The sequence below is a fragment of the Panthera uncia genome, chromosome C2 (assembly GCF_023721935.1).
Source record: "Panthera uncia isolate 11264 chromosome C2, Puncia_PCG_1.0, whole genome shotgun sequence".
NCBI classification, from domain to species: domain Eukaryota; kingdom Metazoa; phylum Chordata; class Mammalia; order Carnivora; family Felidae; genus Panthera; species Panthera uncia.
This window is the reverse complement of record NC_064810.1, coordinates 67,192,052-67,210,444: the sequence shown is the minus strand read 5'-3', so window position 1 is coordinate 67,210,444 and position 18,393 is coordinate 67,192,052.

The following is an 18,393-nucleotide window of genomic DNA, read 5'->3' as shown; positions in this document are numbered from 1 at the left end:
TCTTGCTGCCCAGGATGTTGCTGAGGGACTCCTGTACTGGAGACAGATGATGATCCCGGCAGTGAACCTTTATCTCTCTGTGGCTCTGAGTCTGGAGGACACCTGCTTCCTTTCCTGATTACTCCAGAGCAGTTGTTTACAGAGCAGGTCCCTGGCCAGCAGCATCAGCACCACCTGGAACCTGTTAGGAATGCAACAGTTCTTGGACTGAACCCCAGATCTAGTAACTCAGTGATTCCCAGGCTGGGGCCCAGCAACCCGCACTTAAACAGACCCTCTAGGCCATTTTCATGCCTGCTGAAGTTTGAGACTCTACTTTAGACCACGCTAGGCTGTTCTTTCTGTTACTGGGTGCCTGTGACACTTCTACATCCCATTCCACTTTAGTGTGGAAACTTGGAAGGAGCACGGGCTTTGGGATGAGACAGACTTGAGTTCAAACCCAGTTTTTGTTTGTGGGTTTCATATGAGTTCCGTTCCCTGTCTGAGCCTCCTTTTTGTACTGTGAAGTGAGGGAGGACTAGTTTAAGGGAGGATGGAATGAAGTAGTAGAACTCTTGTAGACAGATGCTCACTCTTAGCATCAGGTCATCCTGGGAACAGTCTTAATAGCATAGGAGTTGGTCAAAGGGAGGCCTGGGTGCAGCCTCCTCTGTATCCCCTCAGCACCCACCAGCAGGGCCTTCCCACCCAGTTCGAGTTGGTGAACTCTGGGGCTGCCAGTTTCCTCGCTCCCTGGGCAATGGAGAGCCATGGCTGCTTTCCTTCCCACCCCTATTCATGCCCATCCTTGTGAGCATGAACAAGTTCATCCTTCCAGTGCACCTGCGTCTCGCTGAACCTGATCTTCTGAGGTGTGTGATTCCAGACTCCCTGCTCTCGGCATGCCATTTTGCCTGCCAAAGCCATCGATGAAAGGTCTTGGGCCGAAACAACCCGCAGGAGCCTCTAACTTTACATGGGTAAGGGGCCTGAGCTTCTGGTGTCGGCCAGGCAGGGAATAGGAGTGGGTCCTTCCTGGAGCTGGAAGTGGCCAGGGTCACCTCTACAGGTCCCTACTGAGCAGTCAGCTGGCGGAGTCTTCCTCAGAGACAGAGAGCTCATCACCCCACAAGGTGCCCATTCAATTTTTGCTCAACAATGTCTAATAGAAAGTTCTTATATTTCTCTGAAGTCTGTGTCTCTCCTTGTGGGCCCCATCTCTTCCCATGTGGCTGTTCCAGGCAAACCCGGTCACTTCCATGCCAGAGCTTATCCAGCATGGGAGACCGATTGCCTTCACCTCTTCCCCACTTCCACAAGTGCTCCTCTGACTTGTCTCTTCATCTCTGGGCACAGAACTCTGAACATCCTCCCACTTGTCTTAAATTGCGGTCACCAGGACCAAATCTGGTTTTCCAGGTGAGGCCCGGCCAGCACACCCTCATGCGTCCAGTTACCACAGCTTCTGTTAACGCAGCCTTAATTCTGCCCTGGCTATTTTTGGCAGCCACGTGGCCCTGCTGACTTTCACGGATCTCGCAGCCAACCATTCCCCTTAGGTCTCCCTTTTAGCATAATCTGTAACTCAGCCCCATCTTCTAAGTATGTCTTTGTGTTGCTTTAGTTTGCTAGGGCTGCTGTAAGAAAGTCCCCCAGACTGGGTGGCTTAAACAACAGAAGTGTATTGTCTCACAGTCCTGGAGACTAGAAGCCCGAGATCAAGATGTTGTTAGGTTTGGTTCCTTCTGAGGGCTGAGGGAGAACCTTCCCCTAGCTTCTGGTGGTTTCCTGACAGTGCTTGCCATTCCTTGGCTTATAGAAGCACCCCCTTAATCTCTGCCTTTCTCTTTGCATGGCATTCCCCCTGTACACCTGTCTCCAGATTTCCCCTTTTGTAAGGACACCAGTTATATGTGATGAGGGGCCTACCCTGCTCCAGTATGACCTCATCTTAACTAATTACATTTGCAACAACCTTATTTCCAAATAAGGTCACATCCTGGGGTTCTGGGGATTGAAACTTAAACATGTGACTTTTAGAGGGACACAGTTCAACCCATAACAGCGCTTTAGTCTTTCTGGTCTTATGTTTGAGACTCTACGTTTTTCCCTAGTTCATTTCATCTTGTCTAAATTCAGCCCCTCTCTCTAGCTGATTAAAATATTTCAGATTCTGGGGGTGCCTGGCTGGCTCAGTCGGTAGAACACATGACTCTTGATCTCAGGGTTGTGAGTTTGAACCCCACGTTGGGTGTAGAGACTGGTTAAAGATACAATTTAAAAAAAATCCAAGATTCTGTCTCTGACAGCCAATATACCTGCTAATAACTCCCACCTTCAAATGCTTCCCATCTATCGATCCAAGGAACTGATAAGGTATTGAATGCAGTGGGATAGTTCAGAGCCCTGTAAGTACCTGGCTGCTTCCATCCAAGGGGACTCAAACCATCGGTAGGCACCCTTGGGTAAGATTGTACAGCCAGCTCTGTGTGCTACTAATTCTTCACCTTTTAGGTTCCTTTCTCTAGCTTATATGCAACAATTTCTTGAAGAGCTTGTCAGATGGTTTCAAGATCAGCTACACCGGCAAACCCCATTTCCCTCGTCTACCAGCCTGGTGACCCTGTCAACAGAGAAGATGAGCTTTGCCTGACAGGACTTTATTACTGAACACACACTTCCTGACTATGATCTCAGCTGCCTTTCTCAAAGTGCCCACCACCATTTGTTTATAGTCTTTTCAGGAATTTTTCTCGGACAGCACATTGAGTTTCCCACTGTGTGGTTGACAGAATCCACCCCAGACCCGTTTCTGGAAGTGAGGGCTTTGTGGCCTGCCTGAGGCCTCCCAGCCCCTCTCGTGCTGGCCAGGATCCTGTCAGGATTCTTGGGAGATCCCCACAGCTGTCCGAGCCTCATCTGCATGTACCCTGGGTGTGCGGCTGGGCCAAGTGGCTTGAATGCATTTGGAGCAGCTGGAGTTTTTTACAGCCATTGCGCCAGCCTCCAGCTTGGGCCTCCTGTGCCCGAGGCTCCTCTCACTCTTTCCTTTCCGTGGAATCCCATGCCCTGATGGAGAAGACAGAAGCTAAACTGGAGGCAGAGCTGAAGGCCCACCAGAGAAGCCCCCAAACCTCTGGATACCACATTAGTTCCCTTTCAGCATGCTTTCCCCTTCCCGCTCTTCTCTTTCCCAAATCCCTCTCATTCCTACAGCCTCTCCTTTTCTTTTTCCTGTTCTTGCTCTTTGACTCCTTGAGGGTAAGACACAAGTGAAGATGAGAGGTGTGCATCAGGGGGCTGGCCTATCTCGCATGGGCAAGCATCTGGCTGCGTTGGGACAGGTGAGGGCAGCCATCTGCTGAAGGCCTCAGATGCTTTGCTGAGGAGTCTGGTGCGGAAGGCAGCCTGAAGCCACACAGCGGGGCTTGAATCCTGGCTCCACCGTATACTTGCAGAGTGACCTTGGGCAGATGGTTTCTCCTCTCAGAGGCTCGGTTTCCTCATTTGTAAAATGGCCATAATACCTGCTTCAGAGGGCAGTTGTGGGAACTGAATTAAATGAGCTCCTCTGAGTAAAGCAGGACGTATGGAAAAGTACCTGGGAACTAAGGGTACCAAACACACCGGCCCTTCTGCAGAGCAGCCTGGTGAGCTGGAGATGGATGTGGTGGGGGAGAGGGAAGCCTGTGACGAGGGTGGGGAGGAGACGAGATCACAGTGCCAGGATTGCAGAGAGGCCACGAGAATGGAAAAGAAGGAGTTAGTCTGAGAGAAAGCGGGAAGGAAGAAGCCCCAGGATTCTGAGCAATTTGTGGAAGAGGATGGGGTTGTTAAGAAAATTTCCTAGAGTTTACTGAGAGTTTGTGTTGTGCCAGGCCATGTATGTATGTATGTATGTATGTATGTATTTATTTATCTATTTATCTATTTATTCAATATATGAAGTTTATTGTCACATTGGTTTCCATACAACACCCAGTGCTCATCCCAAAAGGTGCCCTCCTCAATACCCATCACCCACCCTCCCCTCCCTCCCACCCCCCATCAACCCTCAGTTTGTTCTCAGTTTTTAAGAGTCTCTTATGCTTTGGCTCTCTCCCACTCTAACCTCTTTTTTTTTTTTCCTTCCCCTCCCCCATGGGTTCCTGTTAAGTTTCTCAGGATCCACATAAGAGTGAAAACATATGGTATCTGTCTTTCTCTGTATGTGCCAGGCCATTTAAAAAGCTGCTCTGTGTATTTTAGCTCATGAAAGTCTTAGGGGTAGGTATGGCTTTATTACCCCCATTTTATAGATGGGGCAACTGAGACACAGAAATATTACATAACTATTAAGCCAGTCCAGGCCTCCAACCCAGGTTGGCCTGCTACCTCCCAGCTCGCTCTCTCCTCCTTCCTACCAATATGTTTTTCCATTTCCCATTCCTGTTCGTCCATCACATTGCCTCCATCCCCGGCTGGATCCTGTAGGATCCTCACGCCAACTCCTCTTCACGGTTGTGGGGTGGGGTGCAAGGCCCTGCCTTTCTCTCAGGACACTTCTCAGGGCACCTTCCGTGAAGCCCTAACTCATATCCATGTCGGTTCTCCCCCACTCCCACTGTCGATCTGTAGAAGGGTGGCTTTAAGTTAAACTTCAGGAAGAGCTTCCCAAGTATGAATTGTAAGAGAAATTAAAACAGCGTGACTTAGCTGGAGATCTTTAGGGCTAAGGTGGAGGGGTGGAAGAGGAAGAGGATGAGGAGAGGTGGTATGGCTCCTGCGTCCTGGACCTCTGAGATGACAGCTCTGGATGCCAGAGGCGTGCCAGTGAGGGGCTCCTCTTGGCAAGATGGCTGCCACTCCTAATTAACCCATGGCTTTAATTACACTTCACAGCCTGGTCCTGCTGAGAGAGAGGATTGCTCTGAGATTGTGGCACTGGGCTAAATGTCTGAAGCAGTTTCCACTTCACAAACTCCTCTCCTTGCGAGGGTGGGACCACAGGGGAGAGCTTTGCCTGGGCCTGGGCCTGGGCCTGGGGGGATAGGAATGAGGAGTGTGCCTGTGCCCGTCCCCTACCCTCCTGCCCTCCTGTCCTGGTCGCCTGTCTGGGGAAACCTCCCTGACTGTGAATTAGGCTTCTTCTGGCAGTTTGGTGCTGCAGCCTCGTCCAGGGGCTCTGAGAGCCAGAAATGGGGGGGCAGGGCAGAAAGGAGCAGGAGGAGAAGGCACAAGTGGCCCTAGGGGTGGATGAATGCCTCCAGACCCAAGGATTAATCCTGGTGGGATCTGCTTTGTATTCTCCAATAACCACTACATGTGGGAACCTACTGTGGGCCAGTCTCTCATTTAAGTCCTCATGGAGGTTTATAATGGAGGGATTTAGCCCCTAGTTTACAGAGGAAGGAAAGACCTCAGCAAGGCTAAGAAACTTACCTAACATTGCATATAAAGGTGAAGTAAAGGAAGGATTTGAACCCAGGTCACAGTAAACCCAGAACAAGTGCTCTTTCCACCTGACAATGGGCCTCTCCCAGTAGCTGGTCGCCTCTCCCAGTAGCAGTCTCCTGTAGATCTGGGATGCAGAATCCAAAGATTGGGATATGCCGTGTTTTCTGCTGTAATGTTGTTCTTAAGTGCTGTCGCTGCTGGGAAACCCGGGGCTCTGGGTTTCTCTGGGTCATTCTGTGTCCTGAGGAGGTGATGGGAAGCTTTATGGGAAGCCATCCTACTCTTCCATAGCATAGCCATGGTCTCCCTTCCCCAGGTTGTCCCTCTCCTGTGACCTCACTGGGGCAGCTACCTCAATGCCATCCTAAGCCCTCTAGTGACCACTCCCAGGCCTGTACCTCTGCCAAGAGCCAATGTCCTACGCACTTTCTGAACCTCCAGTGTGGAAGCCTTGGCCCTGAGTCACAGGCTGTGTGTGCGTGTATGTGCTGGTGGTGGGGGCGGGGGTAGTTTGAGGTAGAGTCTGCTGCCCTATGGAGGCCCCATCTCCCATCTCAGTGAGAATTCACATTCCCATTGTTCTTGGGCAAAACTCCAGACTCCGTCTACTGCCATCCCAGATGTCCCCCCATAGTGCCCTATGTTGGACCTGCACACCCTTGAGCTTGCTCATGTGTGACAAGGAGGCTAGACCAGGGGGACAATGTCTTGCATGCCCCATGTGGCTGGCATTCTGCTCTCTAAATTACCAGGGGACCGTCCCAAGAGTTATTCCCTCATCTTATGAATGGGAAAACTGAGGCTCTTGTAGTTAGGTAACTGGCCCTAGTGCACACTCAATCTCACTGGCTCTCTCTGTTCCCTTGCAGCCCTGCCCGGGGAAGGCTTGCAAGAGAAAGGGGCTCAGCAGCTCCACGAGAGGGGCTTACTGCACACCCCTCTTTTAGTGCATTCAGCAATGGCTTTGGGGCCTGCCCACTGGAGGGTAGGCTCCCAGGACAGAACCACAGCTTTACACGCAGATGTTCAGTCCAAATCATACCCCATATCTGTCATAGAGATTTGGGGTGGTGAAGCTGGTCAGGGGGTTTGGAGAGGCTCACATCTCAGAATATAGAAATCAGACCACTCACTGCAGGTCTCAGATGATCTTTCTATGTTAAGAAGACCCATATTGTGGGTATGACACAACTTGGTGCCCTTTATGAGGGTGTGAAGGTCAGTGGGAGGGAGGCTGGGCTTCAGATGCTAGGTGACCTGTGTGCATGGATGATCCATCCTTCGAGGCACTGAGGAAAATGATGTTTCTCCTGTTGGATTTGCTCTGATGGGACTGTGCCAAAATTCTTCCTGGTTCTAAACTCAAAACAGTGTTTACATTGTGGGTAAAAATGTTTGCAGTGAACTGGAGAACCACAGGGCTTGGAAGGATCTGGGATAACATCTAGTGTGGGCAGCAGAAGCTGGGATGTGGAGGTTGTAGTGGTTCCAGAGTTTTGGCTATGCCTGTCTGTGAATTTGGCTTCAGAGGTGAGCCATTCTTCTCACTGAATGACAATGGACATAAATGGAAGTTGGGCTCCTCTAGGTATGGGGAGGTCACCGTTGTTCTCGGGGTTTTGAAGAGACAACCTTCTAGAGTTCTCATCATCTGGTGATAAGATTTACATCTCAAAGTGAGAGGTGAGAAACCAGGGATGCCACACCCCATGTGTGGGCCCACATGTGACAGAGAAGAGCCAGGGTGGGAAAGAGAGGGTGGAGGCTCGCACTGGTGCCCGGGATCGAGCCAGCCTTGGCGTTGCCCACTCGGTCCTCTGGGCTGTGACAGCTCTCACCACAGGGCAACACAGGGAGCTTCTCTGAGTTCACAGACTCAACCCCTTGGCCTGCCCTATCAGCCTCTCCAGTTCTACCTTGAACTGACTGTCCAGTAATGACGAATATTGACTTGAGCACCCATCATGCACCAGGACTGTGATGGATGCTGGAGAGATAGGGGTGAATAGGGCACAGCTCTTTCCTTGCAGGAGGTGACAGTTCCAGGGAGAGGCAAGAAGCCTGTTAGCCCCCCTGTAGTCTGCTGAGCTGCTGGCCTTGCCCACACCCATGGCTGCCCTGTCTGCAGGGCTAAATTCTTAGGAACTGGCTGGGCCACTCACTGGCTCCATACAGTCTCAGGTAATTCACCTTCTCCTGCTCAGGGCAAAATGATGAGGAGGATATTGACAAAACCCATGTTTTAATGGAGTGCTTTACTATTGCCAAGGACATTCATATCCTTCTTTTCTTCTCCCAGAAAGCGCAACTTCCCTTTACTGAACTCTATGCCGAACACTGTTCTAACTGGTTTGTACATTATCTCATTTAATTCTTATACCAATAGCAAACAATTCGGAGTTTGGTACTGTTCTACTCATTTTAGAAATGAAGACGTTCTCCAGGAAGAATATGTCCCAGTCATGCATCAACCTAACAGGCAGTTTCAAATCCTTGTTTCCAATTCCAAACTCCACGCTGTGTCCTGTCACACCACATAGTATCTGCTGTCAGTGTGAGTGTCCTGGGGGAGTCTGGTGCCAGGCTCTGGCGAGCACTGGTATCCTGGGGGTGCTGAGGGCTCCCTGCCCCACACCTAGTGGAGTTGCCACCTTGGCTACTTGCCCCGTTCCTTAAGGGTAAGCCTTGCCCGCTCCTTTCTAGATCTGTTTGGAGTTGGACCTGAAGGTGCCCACCCAGAGCCCATAGTTATCAGCGGTGCCTCTCCCTTCCCTGGGCACATAGGACACTCAGCAGGGGTGCTGTCCTTTTTCATTCCACCAGCACACTGGAGTGCCCTAAAAGAGGCAACAATAAAACTCAGAAGGACGGGGAGGGACAGGATGCTTCTGGGCTCCAGGTCAGCAAAACCTCTTGGTCTTCTCCACCTTCGAGGTCAAAGAAGGCGGGCGGGGTGGGGGGTGGGGAGTAGTCCAAACCACTGCCTTCTTGCTCTGTGTTGTCCCGGCACTGGCCGGAGGCGGGGGGGTGCGTTTGAGGAGGGGGGACTGTTTCTGCTCACTTGCCGTGCCATGCTTTGGTGGAGAAGAGCAAATCTGAGCTGGTAGTGCTTCCCTAGGGCCCTGACCCCTGTTTTCCTCTGTCCGGGTCCATCTTGTGAAGGGATGTATGTTTAGTGGTTTTCTTCCCAGGCAGAACAATACAGTCACCAGGGTGGTGGGGGATGGAGTGTGGGGGGTGGTTTAAAACCACCAAAGCCCAGGCCCCACTATCAAAGAGGGATTCCATCTGTCCAGATGGAGCCTGGGCATTGATATATTTTTAGGGCGCGCCAGGTGAATCTCAGGGACAGTCAGGAAGAGAAACCCCGGGACATCTCTTTCTGCCTTGCCCTTAGCACTCTGTGCTGCCTGTACTGCTTTAGAACCTGTGATGGTCTCCCTGATGTGCACTCCATCTCCCAGGGAAGGGAGAGAGCCCTGTTTGTCTCTGTGTCCCTTTGCTTAGCCTAATGCCTGGCACCAAAGCCTCAGTCAGTGCGTGTTGAGTTGTTAATGAGAGCCAGTCAGAGAACATCCTGGTTTCCCCTTCTCTTTCTCTCTCTTTCAAAACATGGATGGGGTATGTTCTCAAAAACAGGATCTTTGATTTTTATATCTCCAGTGTGGGGTGAGGAGTAGGGTGCTGAACCCCTGCAGAATTTCAGGGTCACTGGAGAGTCTCTATAGCTGGAAATAGAGCAGGGGACAATGGGAGGGGTCCTTTGTGGGGCAGGTATGGAGCTGTACTCTCTCTTATTTTCTCTCTGTCTGTCTGTCTCTCTCATACTTGGATGTAATTGTGAATGGAGGTGGGTCCCTCCCTCATCCCGCAGGGGAAGCTTGGGTAATGGAAACCTGCAGAGATAAGGAAGACCCTTCCCTCAGCCCACAGCCTCTCTCCTTATGGACACCCCACTGTGGGTTCTTCCTCTCAGTGAAGTGAGGGAATGGAAGAGAAAGTAGAAGTCTCTGAGCCTGCTCCCCACACTGAGAACCCCTCCCAGAGAGGAGAGAATGGAGTATGGGTGCATTGGTAGGAGTCTGGGTACAAACTCCCTTTCATCTCCTGCTGAAATGCTGCGCCTTGATTTCCTGCCAGCCCCGCCACGGGCCCATGGACCCACATCTTCTGCGGCCCCATTCAAGACTGGGTGGCATTGATGCTGCGGTCCACACTGGGAAGCTCGGGTTTCCCCTGCCCCACAGCCTGAACCACATCAAAGGCGCACCTGCAGTGGGGGCAGGGAGGCCCCCCCCTCCCAGCCCTGGGCAGCTGCAGGCCCTCCCCCTCCAGCTGGAGGCTCCGCCCCCTGCCACTGCCCCTGAACCCAGGGCCCAGGGGAGACCCCTGTCCAGTAGGTCTACATCCTACCCGCCACTTGGACACCTCTCTCGTCCTATCTCCAAACAGACCCTTCTCCACAGACCTGCGCTCAGCTTGGCTGCTCGCTGGATTGCCTCTGCTTTGTCTCTTGTAAGTCAGGTTTCAAACGTGCAGTCTCTGCCTTCGACATCTGTGCAGTCCCTTCCCCCGTTCCCACCTTAGTCTTTTATTGCCATTGTCACTTTCCCTGGGTGACTTTCTCAGGTGGGCTTCTAGTGATTCATTCCGGTGGCCTTTTGTCGGTGCTCGTTCCCTGGGGATCCCCCACCTTTAACACTCTCAACAACCTCTTTTCAAAATCCTGCCCTTCCCAGGCTTCTTTCTGGCCTGCCTGCACACCTCCTCCTTCTGCTCTGCTAACAGCTCTCCTCTCCTCCCATTCTGATCCCACCTGCCCATTAGGGCCAGGACTAGCCCACCTGATGCAAGTGGCCCCTTCTCCTGGGCCCTGAGAGGTGGAGCATCTCAAATAATCTTGTCACAAATACCTACTGTGTGCTCACAGGTGCACATTGCCCTTCTAATGCTTGCGAGCCAGAGCTCTGAACAGAAGCCCTGTCCCTACGGACTTTATATTCTCATCGAGAGAGACAGAGAAAAAACACAGTAAATCATGTAGTGTGTGAGAAGATGATAATAAAAGTAAAAAATGTGATAGGGTGTGGTCTTAACTATTAGCAGGACAACAATTTGAATATATCCCTAAACAATACGTGCATTCCCATGTATCCCTTACTTTGCTTCAACAGTTATCAGTATTTTTGCCCATCTTGTTTTATCCATTCCATCCCCCACCAAACTTTTATTTATCCTAGCATATTTAAAATTTTTTAATGTTTTTTAAATCTATTTTTGAGAGAGAGAGAGAGACAGAGAGAGAGAACGAGTGGGGGAAGGGCAGAAGGAGAGGGAGACACAGAATCCAAAGCAGGCTCCAGGCTCTGAGCTGTCAGCACAGAGCCCAACCCGGGGATCGAACTCGTGAACTGTGAGATCATGACCTGAGCTGAAGTCCGACGCTTAACCAACTGAGCTACCCAGGCGCCGCTATCCTAGTGTATTTTTAAATAAATCCCAGGTATCATGAAATTTTATCATAGATACTTCAGTGTCCAGCTCAACTGGTTAAGATGTATTTACATTGTACATACACACTGTGCTATTGTCACGCCTAGCAAAACCAGCAGTAATTCTTGAGGGACTGTTTAACTCTGCCATGTCTGACAGTCTGGCCTCGCCAGGTGTCGGAATCCCCCTGAGGGCAAGGAGCATGGTGTTCAAGCATCCAAAGCTTGGAAACAAGGCAAAAGTATGATTGCACGTCCGGGCAACCTCGTACTGTAGCCTAACAGGTCCACCCAAAGGTTATTTAATTCTCTATGGGGATGTACTTTTGCTTGACTTTCAATGTATTATTGATTGGGAGGCAGGCTTTATGAAGTTAAATGTTACCATATAGGTTGATAAGATAACCCAGATCTTTACCCTTGACAAATGAATCTGTTCAGTAGAAGAGATAACTCCAAAATTATGGGGTTTTTTTTGCCCTGTAGGACATTAACCAGTTTTGTTTCTGCTTCACAAACTCCTTTCTGCATGCCTTTCCTGACTTACTAACAAACCCCTGTTCTCAAATTCTCTCTGGAGCTAACTTTACCATCCCTCACTAATGAGTTAAGTTTAAATTACATTTGTATGAGAGCATTTGGAAAACCACACTTTGAGAGTGGCTTATCCATTTTCTTCCTCTTTCCTTAGTCTAGTCTGCTGCTCGGTGTGGACTAGACGGTTGTGGAATGGGATTTATGCTTGACTCGGTATCCTATTATAATGGGAAGAATCAAGGTTTCAAGTTGAGAAGTGCATAGCAGATGTGACAGAGCTCTGGAGTGAGGGTGGCATGGCTAAAGCAGGCCCCTCGGCCCTGGCTCCCTGTGCTCTACCCTGGAGAGCGAGAGGAGGGTCAGGTTCTGTGGATGTGGGGCTATCTGGAGAGCCCTGGCCCACCCTCTGCTCCTAGGAGCAAGGCTCTGTCCAACTCTAACACTGAGTGGGGAGGACGGAAGGGGGTGAGAACAAGACGCGTGTGTGTGTAAGTGTGCAAGTATGTGTAGCAGGGATGTGCCCAGGAGGGCATGCTGGTTTGCCAGTTTGCCCCACATGCTCAGAGGGCAAGGATAACATTGTGGGAGTGTTCTTTTATGTCCCCAAATTACCCCCTTCTGATTCCTCATGCTTTTCTGGGTTGGGAAGGGCTTCTCCTTTACAGCTTATCCCAATTGTTCCATTACAATTGAGGCTTGGGGATGCAAAGGGAGGCAAGAATATTGACAATGTGGTAGAGATTGTAGTGGGAGGGATTGTGTGTGCTGAAAAGCAGCTGTGCTTTTTATCTTCTAAGGGGTTGTGTTTCTGTTCCAAGAAAGGGGGTGGTGGTGGTAGGGTATACGTGTGGAGCAGAGCTGATGGGGTGGTGGTAAGAATTGTCCTGTGGGTTCCCAGGACTGGAGCTGCTCAGTGTGCAGGAACGATTCCTCCCTTTACTTAAATTATCCAATTGCCGTCCTGGCTCCCTCAGCCTCTGGATTGCCTCTTCTTCCAGAAAACCAAAGCAACATGGAGTTAAGGCAAGACTTTGTCCTCCAGGTACCCACCCCAAGCTTCCAGGCCCCCCAGTTCCCAATCTCAGTGCTCTGCGTGGCACCAGCCAAGGCAAGCAAGCACTGTGGAGGGTTATTAACAAAAAGGGATTTTCCGTTCACTTTAAAGGTTGGGTGTGTTTGACATTTTATTTCAATTAGCATGGAAAAGCTTTAATAACATCTTTTTCTATTCCTATTTGGAACTAGGGTAACTTTTAAAAGCAACCTGTCTAATCGATGATGGGGGAGCACCATTTGGGGGACATCGTTGGTCCTGGAGACTGGAGGGTGATAGGAAAGAGGGGGCATTTCTTCTTCTCTCCCTGACTTCCTTCATTTTCACTGTCCTGGCTTGTCAGGCGCTCCCATCCTCCTCTATTGCCCTCTTCTCATTCCGTTCATGTACCACCCCCAGCCATCCCTCAGGAGACATTTGCCAGCTCCAGACACTGGAGACACAAAGATGAATGAGACACTTTTCCCAGCTGGAGATGTTCTGAGCCCAGTGGACAGTGATCCTTCATGAGTGAACAGTGCTTTCTGGTTGACAGAGCCCATTCACATTTGTTGTGTGTTTTAAGCCTCATGAGAGTTGGGGAGATGAACCAAGACAAGCATTATCCATCCCAGAAGAGGAAACTGAGGCTCAGAGAGGTTGTAGGCCATCTTCAAGGTCACACAGGTGGTGCTAGGTGGGGACAGGACTGGAAGAGCCTTCGGGTAATGGTCAATCCCATAATCTCTGGCTGCACAGAGACTGGTAACAAAAGGTCACAGGAGTTGGGAAGTTGGAGGCAGAGTGTCAAAGAAGCTGAGGGCTGGCCTACAGGATATGGTGGCTTTTGTCTGCAGTCACTTTTTTTTTTTTAATGTGTTGGTAAATTGTTATTTGTTGCTAAGTAATATTTCATTCTTTTTAAAAAATGTTTAAATTTTAGTTAACATACAGTGCAATATTGGTTTCAGGAGTAGAATTTAGTGATTCATCACTTACATACAACACCCAGTGCTCATCACAAGTGCCCTTCTTAATGCCCATCACCCGTCTAGCCCACCCACCTCCCCTCCAGCAACACTCAGTCTGTTCTCTATAGTTAAGAGCTTCTTAGGTTTGCTTCCCTCTCTGCTCTTTTTCCCTCCTTCCCACATGGTCATCTGTTTTGTTACTTAAATTCCACATATGAGTGAAATCATATGGTACTTGTCTTTCTCTGATTGACTTATTTCGCTTAGCGTAATACATTCTAGCTCCGTCCATGTCGTTGCAAATGGCAGGATTTCATTCTTTATTTTTTTAAGAGAGAGAGAGAGCAGGGAGGGGGGCAGAGAAAGAGAGAGAATCTTAAGCAGGCTTCACACTCAGAGCAGAGCCTGACATGGGGTTTGATCCCATAACCCTGGGCACCACCCCACTTTGTTTGAGAGAGAGAGAGAGAGAGAGAGAGAGAGAGAGAGAATTCTTTTTGATGGCTGAGTAATATTCCATTGTGTGTGTATGTATATATGTGTACATACACATACGTACATTACTTCTTCTTTATCCATTCATCAGTTGATTGACATTTGGGCTCTTTCCATAATTTGGCTATTGTTTATAATACTCCTATAACCATTAGGGTGCATGTACCCCTTCAAATCTGTATTTTTTGTATCCTTTGGGTAAATACCTAGTAGTGCAATTGCTGGATCGTAGGGTAGTTCTATTTTTAGTTTTTTGTCTGCAGTTATTTCTGTCTGGCCTGGGACCCATGTCTCCCTGGCTGGAGTGTTAGAGGTCAGGACATTGTGCTCTCCCTTGCCTGGAAAAAGGTAAAGAGCACATATCACTTTCAGGCCAACCACCCTTTGGTGTCTGAGAGTCACATTCTGGTGACCACGGAGTCCTGAGTCCCTATTCCACCCCCACGCTCAGCCAGTTGCAATGACAGGGACTGGGGCTGGACGTAACACAAATAAGGTCTTGAAGAGTGGGACAGGATGGAGTGGGGGGGGGGGGGTCAGTTACAAAGGTAACCTGTGGAGTGGTGGTGTCATTTAATGGGAAACAAAGAATATCATTCCTGGCTGGTGAGGGACCAGCTGTCAAGCTGTGGGGGCAAGGCCTGGTAGGGGAAGGCTGTGGGCAGGAAGGGGTGGAGGAGGGGAGCAGCTGGGCCTAGGAGGTGGATTGGCTGTGGTTCTTGAGCAAGAGAGAGTTACCTGATGGTGATGTGTGTCGGGTAGTATTGGGGCCTTCCTGTTGGGTGGGGGGAGCTGAGCTGTAAGGGGTGAGTGCCCAGAGTGTTCACTGTTTCTGATGTTTCATGCTGGCCTTCCTGTTACAAGAAAGTACAAAAGAAGCGGCCTCTTAGAGTTCATAAGACCTGATTCTCTCGTCCGTAGGGCTTTTGCTCTTTGCAGAGCATTCTGGATTCTCAGAGAGCTAGTGTGAGGTTTGGTCTGGCTGATCATCAGATTTTTCTAGGGGAACTTTAAGGCCACACCCGTGAGACTCTGATTTGATAGATCTAGGCGGGGCCGAGAGTCTGAATATTTGTTGTAGAGGAGCAACACCATTATTCGAATACCTACTATTTGTTTGGCATTGGTAATCAGCCACCTAGTCAGGAGATGAGGGGCAATCAATTTCCATCAGCGCGAAGGAGTCTGGGAGGAGGCCAGCCGTGACATCTCGCCGCCTGCCTTGTACCCTGTTTACAGTCTTACAGTCTGAACACGAAAGCCCAGCTCTCCAGGGAAGCTGGGCTGGGTCATTCCAAATTTCAAACCAGCTTAAGTTTTGCTCTAACCAGCTTAAGATTTGTCCTTTTAAGCAACAACACTTAAAAAAATTGTCAGCCACTGTGTTTGTGATTCTGTGTAAAACGTATTACATGCGTCCCTGACTTTTTAAACAGTCACACAAGCATAAATGTAACCTTTTCTTGATGTCCCACGGGTATGTTAGGAACCTTAATTAATGTATTGAGCTATAATTCAGTGGGGCTTATGGGACGATTTGCTTATACCAAATGGCCCCCTGAGGTTTTGAGTTTTTGTGTCTGCTTTTTAGTTTTTCCAGCTGTACTTCTTGCTGACTGATGTCCCTTCTTGCTAGACATAATGTACCTGCCTAAAGCAAATGTCTTTTCACTTTCAATTTGCATTTATTATATGGTTTTGGGAAATGGATAACTAAAGTCCTTGTAATTGGGTAGGAAATCTGTGGTTAACTTGCCATTATTCATTCCACACCCTCTCCCTGAGTGGCAGCAATGACATTTGAGATTGACCTCAGCCTGAGGAGGTGACCTGATTGGTTTAAGGGAACACTGTCTTCGTTCTTTAGTGTTGGGTCCTAAATGGACACATGATGCAATTTTGACTAATGGGATTTGAAGAGAGGTTCTCCCCTGATCTCTGAGAAAGTTCTTCCTCACTAGTAATAGACGGCCATGGGAAGTCATTCTCCAAGTAGACATAAGTGAAAAGACACAGCTCTAGTCGCTTTCTTTGGGAAAAATCTACTGGGGATGGCAGAGAGGGACGTGGAATTACAGAGGCTGCCGTAGTGGAGAAATTGGAAAGCACCATGAGCTGGTGGGGGGTTGAATGTCTAAACCTCCTCTCATGTGAATTATTATACTTGCTTTGGTTTAAGCTCCTTTGAATTGAGTAGGGTTCGGGGTTACTTATAGCTAAAAGCATACCAATGGATAAAAATCCAATATATGAAATAAAAGTGAGTGGGTTCTGGGTGAGGCCTGGGGACTTTCGTATGTGTACTTCGTTACTCTGTTTTGGTTTCTCAGAAGTGTGGTTTTGTGTTTTGATTTTGAAGAGTTTGTTTATTCCTGAGTTTTTCCAGGTGGTTAATGACTACTTCTCGTTCATCTTTGTATCCCCAGTACTTTTCACAGTGCTCTGCACTTACTGGACGTTCAAAAAATTGTTAAATTGACTTAAACTCAGCAGCCTGCCTGTATCTGCGGGGTGCATTCTCCTTCCTGTTGGCAATTATATGAGCTTGTTGCCCTTTACCTATCAAGGTTTTAGAATATTAAAGACACGCCACAAACTCTTAACACTGGTAATTTTTTGTAGTGCTTTCCAGCATACAAAACACCACCTGGACCTTATCTCAGGAAACAGGGCCAGGATCATTCCCATTTTACAGAGAAGAAACCCAAAGTTCAGTGGATTTACATGAAGCTTAATGTTATCATTGGTTCTTAACAAATTTAATTTTGAAGTGGCATCCAAAGCACTTCCTATTAGAACAGATAACCCCTGTGCTCCAAAAGGAGTCTCTCTTACAAGACTTCTCCTACACGGGTACTCCTGTGGTCACTAAGAGGCATAAATAACGTAATGATCAGCATCTGCGGGTCTGGGCTTCCGGATGGCACTGACCCTACCTCCCACTGCCACCTGAAGAATTGCAATTTGCCATCAGCTTAGAGCTCTTCAAGATTCACAGCTTGAGCTTCTCACCTAGCTAATTGGCACTTACTCTTCAAACTGGGTTGCGCTCCCCAATGAAAGAAACTGGAGTTCGCCTCCCTCTGCTCTCCTAAGTTTTGCAGCTAAAAATGAACTGTGAAACTTGCGGGTTTTTTGCTCCGGGCGCAAGTCACAATGGGTATCCACACAAAGCCATTTGGGAACTCTGAAGTTCCCTTCTGCCCAGTGAAGGCCTTCCCCTGTATATATCAAAGCTGTGAAGGGCCCCTTCAGTACACAGTGCATGAGGTTCATTGAAAAGTGAAAAGTTATCTCTACCACATCCCTCCTTCCGTGATGCCTGCCTACCTGAACATGCCTGCCGAGGGCCTCTGCTGCCCCCACCCCAAAATGATGCTCTCACACTAGCCCTTCCCTTCTCGCTCCCCATTGCCTCATGGACCTAACCTATTTTTGTTTTCCTGCACTTGAACTCTTCTCCTGCCAGAGCCTTGCTAACGATGCCTGCCATGGTGTGGTGCACAGCCTGTTCTGATGCCTATGCCTTTGGTTATGGTGAAACGATCTCTGCTTTGCTTCTGAGCATCAATAGAAATTGTTGTGTAGAACACTTATTTTGACATTATTTCGAAAATGGCTTTGTGTGTATGCCTTGTTTCCTGGAGGGCAAGGATTATGTTTTACATTGCTCTCATATGATGCACAGCACCTAGCGTTTACCTTATCCTGTAGAATTTTAGAGTTTTCAAAGGGCTGTGTTACTCAATAAATACCTGAGGAATGTCATCGCCTCTTAGAGTTCTACTTTATGGATTATCTGTGCTCACTCCCTCTGCCTCTGAGTACCTTGCCTGGCCACTCACTGTGAGACTGAATTTGGGAGTCACGAAGCCTGGGTTTTTAAGGGGATGAGTGGGTGTGAACACAGTTTATAATATCTGAATGCATTCCTCAGTACATTACAAATTCATTCTGAGCATTTAGTCCCCGGGAGTTCTGAAGGGGAGAGCGGTGGGAAGCACAGAGTTGCACGCTGAGGGTTTGGTGTCTTGAATACTACGAGAGAAAGGATTGAAGGACCGCGTGTGCGCTGCTCTGATGCCACGTCTGATGATGAGATGGAGGGGTTCCTCGCAAACAAGGACACAGGGCTCTCCTAGCCCATTCGGGACTGCTAGCGCTCTTTGCGAATTTTCTCCTGCCACCAACCAAGCTTTAAAAAATGGTGGTGGGGGGATGGTTTCTTCTCTAAAGTCAGTGGCTTGGGTTCTCAGACTTGTTTCTCTCTTTTTCTCTACGATACTCCTGCTGCTACCCAGGCCTCTGCAGAAACGGTCGCCCTCTGAGATTCTGAGAGCCAGGGCCACTCTGTGCTACCATGCGAGAGCATGAGGAGATGCTGAGGTCAACGGAAGGCAGTTGAGGAAATCCCACACTCAGACTGACCTGGGGTTTCCCTTTCAAG